This window comes from Anticarsia gemmatalis, chromosome Z, assembly GCF_050436995.1.
Source record: "Anticarsia gemmatalis isolate Benzon Research Colony breed Stoneville strain chromosome Z, ilAntGemm2 primary, whole genome shotgun sequence".
Taxonomy (NCBI): domain Eukaryota; kingdom Metazoa; phylum Arthropoda; class Insecta; order Lepidoptera; family Erebidae; genus Anticarsia; species Anticarsia gemmatalis.
The window spans coordinates 7586667-7593336 of NC_134776.1; the positions used below are offsets into that span (position 1 = coordinate 7586667).

General features: G+C 35.7%; 4 non-coding genes across 4 annotated transcripts; all 4 read left to right on the forward strand.

The window, feature by feature from the left end:
• The first annotated feature begins 284 nt into the window (after positions 1-284).
• TRNAY-GUA (transfer RNA tyrosine (anticodon GUA)) lies at positions 285-355 on the forward strand. The gene has a single exon. It is a non-coding gene; the product is annotated as a tRNA-Tyr (tRNA).
• Positions 356-2871: 2516 nt separating this feature from the next.
• On the forward strand, positions 2872-2942 carry TRNAY-GUA (transfer RNA tyrosine (anticodon GUA)). Its single transcript has one exon. It is a non-coding gene; the product is annotated as a tRNA-Tyr (tRNA).
• A 1508-nt stretch (positions 2943-4450) lies between these two features.
• TRNAY-GUA (transfer RNA tyrosine (anticodon GUA)) lies at positions 4451-4521 on the forward strand. The gene has a single exon. It is a non-coding gene; the product is annotated as a tRNA-Tyr (tRNA).
• A 1700-nt stretch (positions 4522-6221) lies between these two features.
• On the forward strand, positions 6222-6292 carry TRNAY-GUA (transfer RNA tyrosine (anticodon GUA)). Its single transcript has one exon. It is a non-coding gene; the product is annotated as a tRNA-Tyr (tRNA).
• Positions 6293-6670: the final 378 nt, after the last annotated feature.

Below are 6670 nucleotides of genomic sequence, written 5' to 3' on the forward strand. Positions count from 1 at the left end.
TTACAAAAAAAGCGCAAAAAACCGGTTTTTGTGACCTTTGACCTTGAAATTTTATAGTTGCGTACACCCTACCATATGTAGGTTTTGAGACAACTTTTAGGATGTCAATATACAAGTATTTACAGATTTACAGCTGGGTATCTCGAATTCCGAGATTCTTGCCTAATTTAAGCTTAAATGACTGGACTATAATAAAATTCAGTCTTCACGACGCTGCGACGTCAATTAACATAAAAATCGATATTTCGAGGATAGTGCTTCGTTATTTCGTCTTGTTATCGTATGGGGACATAGCTCAGTGGCAGAGCTTCCGACTGTAAAGCGGAGGTCCTCGGTTCGAGTCCGAGTGTTCCCTATATCATGTCATTGCGTATTTTTTGCCTTCTATGGATAATTTTCATTATTTTTTATGAACATGATATCAATATTTTAAAATTGCATCGCTATACCATCGAACAACGTCATTGCTGTGCTTAACTTATGAGTCAGGAAATGTAGCTTTTATGATGTTAATATTTCGATTGATAAAAAACAGATATTTTACGACACTGTCTCCACGCTTTTAAAGGACTATGGGCGGAATCGTCCCCACCCATCAACAAAAATGAAATGTAGCTCAATTGATATATCTTGGCAAGACGATATTTTTATACTATGGCGACATTGCCCAAATGCATGGGGTTCTCATAGTATCTTACGTTTAAACAAATATCTCGTTAATGTATTATTGACGACTAATTCCAAAATACATGCTCATTTATTTATTAATTAGTGCACAGCGCAGACGCCGCATGCACATAAAGATAGCTGGGTACAAAATAACCCCCTCCCCCCGCTCTCCAACCCACGATTTTAGATCTGATCAGATTTTAATCTGCCAGCGCATCTGTTAGACAGCATTATAATTGACGAGTAAAAATAATTATTGAAATATGAAATCAATAACATGTATTAACCATATAATGGAAATGATATAAGTATATACATATGAGTGCCTCTGTGGCGCGGTCGGTAGTATATGCGACTGCGGTGCGAGAGCTCTCGGGTTCGAATCCTGGGTCGGGCCAAACAGTCTTTTCTGAGATTTTCTGTTAAGAATTTCCTAGAGATTGCCCGGAGTTAGGAAGTTGAGGTCGAAGACCTCCGTGCCTCGGAGAGCACGTAAAGCCGTCGATCCTGCGCCTGACCTCTCACTGGTCGTGTCGGTTATCCGTCCCACCAAACTATGAGAGTGATGGAATAGAGAGTGTACCTGTGTATTGTGCACACACTTGGACACTATAAACAAAGTCCGGCACAGATGGCCAGTTTCAATGAAACTGACCGCCGTAGCCGTATATCGGCTAGGAGGACATTATTATACATATGAGTTAGTACTGTAATATAACAATAATGTTAAAATAACTTACAAATGTAAAATAAAAATATACGTTAAATAATAATTACAAATTGTTTTTTTTTTTTTTAATATATATTCCCACTGATTTATCAAAAACAAAGGATTTTAATTAAATAGGGGGCACTTTATGAACACGTTGGTATCAGTTCCATGTTTGTTGGTAGGTGGGGACGGAGCCCATACATTTTTGCCCATAGTCCTTTTAATTGTTGTTAGAACATGTACGTATATGTATCATGTTAAAGTTTTGACTTAAATAAACAATTGTGAAACGCGACACCTTACTGAGCTAACAGGAACATGTGAGTCGTGACTCAGAGACCTTCACACAGTTCGTTGGAAATATTTAACAGATGGCGCTAATGTGACCGGGAGAGCAGGAGTAAAAATGCTCATCGAACTTATATCCTTTTAAAACATAATAAATATATATTTAATCGAGAAATCATAAAAAGGGAACATTTAATAAACACTTATAGGCCCTCACAGTTTTGCTTGCAAAAAAGTTACGGGAAATAAGATAGCCTTTAATCCCCTATTCTTTGCCTTTAGGACATGATTATCCAAAAACAGCGAAGCAAGTCCTTATTTTCTCTCCACTTTTAGCTCCAAGAATGACGAATGTCCATAAAAACATTCACCCTCCTCTTCCAAGCCCTTCTACGCTGTTTTGGCGATAAAACGTATCCATTGTTTTTTTAAGGTCAACTTTGTCTCTGTACCGAATTTCATAAAAGTCGTCTAAACGTCTGGATACTAACTACTTATGTACGTTCGTAATAGGACAAAACATTGTGTTATTTTATTGTTTCAATATTTGAGATAAAACAATGATTTTGTAACAAATATTCACATCTTACGCTTTAAACTTTTAATAATTGTGCTACACAGTACTACGACGTAGGCGCGTAGCCTCGTAGAGGTTAGAAATAAAAGGCATGCTGTGACTAACTAACTCTTACTTATTTTATTAGCGGCATTTAGTCCAAGTTCAAACAAAAGGATGCCGGAAAAGTCCAATGAGACTCGTATGATTAGATAAGTAGCTTTTAGTTACCTATCATCGACGTTGTTATTGACTGAAAACTCAAAACAATTATTTATTATGGCTGGTGGATGTTTTACCCAGAAATCTTGTACTTTGACACCGAAACAATAATTCCAGTAAAAACATTTCATGTAAAATGTGGCCAAGACGACCACATAAGGTTTGTTCTGCGAGAAGATATCAGGTTATTTTTAAAACCTAGCTCCTGAACAACAAGGCCTAACTCTACTGACTCTCACTTCACAAATTCTACATATCAGTAAACATGTATAGCTTCATCGTTTCGCTACCGTCGTAGAGGTGATGCAAATATTTAGTTTCTTTAGTAAGTAACGAAACAGCCAAGACAAAAATCACGACATAAATTAACATAAAAATCGATATTTCGAGGTTAGTGCTTCGTTATTTCGTCTTGTTATCGTATGGGGACATAGCTCAGTGGCAGAGCTTCCGACTGTAAAGCGGAGGTCCTCGGTTCGAGTCCGAGTGTTCCCTATGTAATGTCATTGAGTGGTTTTTGCCTTCTTTGGATAATTTTCATTATTTTTTATGAACATGATATTAATATTTTAATATTGCATCGCTATACCATCGAACAACGTCATTGCCGTGCTTAACTTATGAGTCAGGAAATGTAGCTTTTATGATGTTATTATTTCAATTGATAAAAAACAGATATTTTACGACACTGTCTCCACGCTTTTAATTTTTATTTGTTGTTAGAACATGTACGTATGTATCATGTAAAGTTTTGACTAAAATAAACAATTGTGAAACGCGACACCTTCCTGAGCTAACAGGAACATGTGAGTCGTGACTCAGAGACCTTCACACAGTTCGTTGGAAATATTTAACAGATGGCGCTAATGTGACCGGGAGACCAGGAGTAAAAATTTTCATCGAACTTATATCCTTTTAAAACATAATAAATATATATTTAATCAAGAAAACAAAGAAAGGGAACATTTAATAAACACTTATAGGCTCTCACAGTTTTGCTTGCATTTAAGTTACGGGAAATAAAGTAGCCTTTAATTCCTTATTCGTAGTCTTTAGGACGAAGCAAGTTTTTATTTATTTGTTATTATAGTCGCAAATATGAAGTTTCACTTTTCTCTCCACTTTTAGCTCCAAGAACGACGAATTTCCATAAAAACATTCACCCTCCTCTTTCAAGCCCTTCTACGCTGTTTTGGCGATAAAATGTATCCAATGTTTTTTTTTATAGTCAGCTCTGTCTCTGTACCGAATTTCATAAAAATCGTCTAAACGTCTGGATACTATCTACATAATAATTATGTACGTTCGTAGTAGGACAAAACATTGTGTAATTTTATTGTTTCAATATTTGAGATAAAACAATGATTTTGTAACAAATATTCACATCTTACGCTTTAAACTTTTAATAATTGTGCTACACAGTACTACGACGTAGGCGCGTAGCCTCGTAGAGGTTAGAAATAAAAGGCATGCTGTGACTAACTAACTCTTACTTATTTTATTAGCGGCATTTAGTCCAAGTTCAAACAAAAGGATGCCGGAAAAGTCCAATGTGACTCGTATGATTAGATAAGTAGCTTTTAGTTACCTATCATCGACGTTGTTATTGACTGAAAACTCAAAACAATTATTTATTATGGCTGGTGGATGTTTTACCCAGAAATCTTGTACTTTGACACCGAAACAATAATTCCAGTAAAAACATTTCATGTAAAATGTGGCCAAGACGACCACATAAGGTTTGTTCTGCGAGAAGATATCAGGTTATTTTTAAAACCTAGCTCCTGAACAACAAGGCCTAACTCTACTGACTCTCACTTCACAAATTCTACATATCAGTAAACATGTATAGCTTCATCGTTTCGCTACCGTCGTAGAGGTGATGCAAATATTTAGTTTCTTTAGTAAGTAACGAAACAGCCAAGACAAAAATCACGACATAAATTAACATAAAAATCGATATTTCGAGGTTAGTGCTTCGTTATTTCGTCTTGTTATCGTATGGGGACATAGCTCAGTGGCAGAGCTTCCGACTGTAAAGCGGAGGTCCTCGGTTCGAGTCCGAGTGTTCCCTATGTAATGTCATTGAGTGGTTTTTGCCTTCTTTGGATAATTTTCATTATTTTTTATGAACATGATATTAATATTTTAATATTGCATCGCTATACCATCGAACAACGTCAATGCCGTGCTTACTTCATGAGGCTTTTGTTTTCACGATGTTGATATTACTATTGACTAAAAAACAGATATTTTACGACACTGTCTCCACGCTTTTAATATTTAATCTTTGTTAGAAAATGTACGTATATATCATATAAAGTTTTGACTAAAATAAACAATTGTGAAACGCGACACCTTCCTGAGCTAACAGGAACATGTGAGTCGTGACTCAGAGACCTTCACACAGTTCGTTGGAAATATTTAACAGATGGCGCTAATGTGACCGGGAGACCAGGAGTTAAAATTTTCATCGAACTTATATCCTTTTAAAACATAATAAATATATATTTAATCGAGAAAACATAGAAAGGGAACATTTAATAAACACTTATAGGCTCTCACAGTTTTGCTTGCATTTAAGTTACGAGAAATAAAGTAGCCTTTAATTCCTTGTTCGTAGCCTTTAGGACGAAGCAAGTTTTTATTTATTTGTTATTATAGTCGCAAATTTAAAGTTTTACTTTTCTCTCCACTTTTAGCTCCAAGAATGACGAATTTCCATAAAAACATTCACCCTCCTCTTCCAAGCCCTTCTACGCTGTTTTGGCGATAAAACGTATCCAAAGTTTATTTTTATGGTCAGTTCAGTCTCTGTACCGAATTCCATAAAAATCGGTTCAGAGGCTTACACGTGAAAGCGTCAAAACACAGACAGAGCTACTTTCGAAGTAAGGCAAGTAGGGACTATGTTTAAATAAAACGTCTAGATACTAACTACATACGTTCGTAGTAGGACAAAATATTGTGTTACTTTATTGTTTCAATATTTGAGATAAAACAATGATTTTGTAACAAATATTCACATCTTACGCTTTAAACTTTTAATAATTGTGCTACACAGTACTACGACGTAGGCGCGTAGCCTCGTAGAGGTTTGAAATGAAAGGCATGATGTAGCTAACTAACTCTTACATACCTTTATTTTATTAGCGGCATTTAGTCCAAGTTCAAACAAAAGGATGCCGGAAAAGTCCAATGTGACTCGTATGATTAGATAAGTAGCTTCTAGTTACCTATCACCGACGTTGTTATTGACTGAAAACTCAAAACAATTATTTATTATGGCTGGTGGATGTTTTACCCAGAAATCTTGTACTTTTACACCGAAACAATAATCCCAGTAAAAACATTTCATGTGAGAAGATATCAGGTTATTTTTAGCACCAAGCTTCTGAACAACACGGCCTAACTCTACTGACTCTCACTTCACAATTCTGCGTATCAGTAAACATGTATAGCTTCATCGTTTCTCTACCGTCGTGGAGGTGATGCAAATACATATAAAGTCGAGGAATTGTAGTAAAATCTTTTCTCTTCACAAAAAAGCTCGATATTTGGGTACCTCACGTGCTCACTGAAATAAACTTAATGAACCGTGTACTCATTTGTGATTCTTGAAGCCAAAGAGATTTTATTACAAGTTTAGACATACTATAATGCGAAAAGACTTTGTTCCCGACCTAATATTTAGTTTCTGTAGTTATTAAGTCAATTAGTATAAAAATTGATATTTCGAGGATAGAGCTTCGTTATTTCGTCTTGTTATCGTATGGGGACATAGCTCAGTGGCAGAGCTTCCGACTGTAAAGCGGAGGTCCTCGGTTCGAGTCCGAGTGTTCCCTATGTAATGTCATTGAGTGTTTTTTGCCTTCTTTGGATAATTTTCATTATTTTTTATGAACATTATATAAATATTTTAACATTGCATCGCTATACCATCGAACAACGTCATTGCCGTGCTTAACTTATGAGTCAGGAAATGTAGCTTTTATGATGTTAATATTTCGATTGATAAAAAACAGATATTTTACGACACTGTCCCCACGCTTTTAATTTTTAATCTTTGTTAGAAAATGTACGTATACATATATCATATAAAGTTTTGACTAAAATAAACAATTGTGAAACGCGACACCTTACTGAGCTAACAGGAACATGTGAGTCGTGACTCAGAGACTTTCACACAGTTCGTTGGACATATTTAACAGATGGCGCTAATG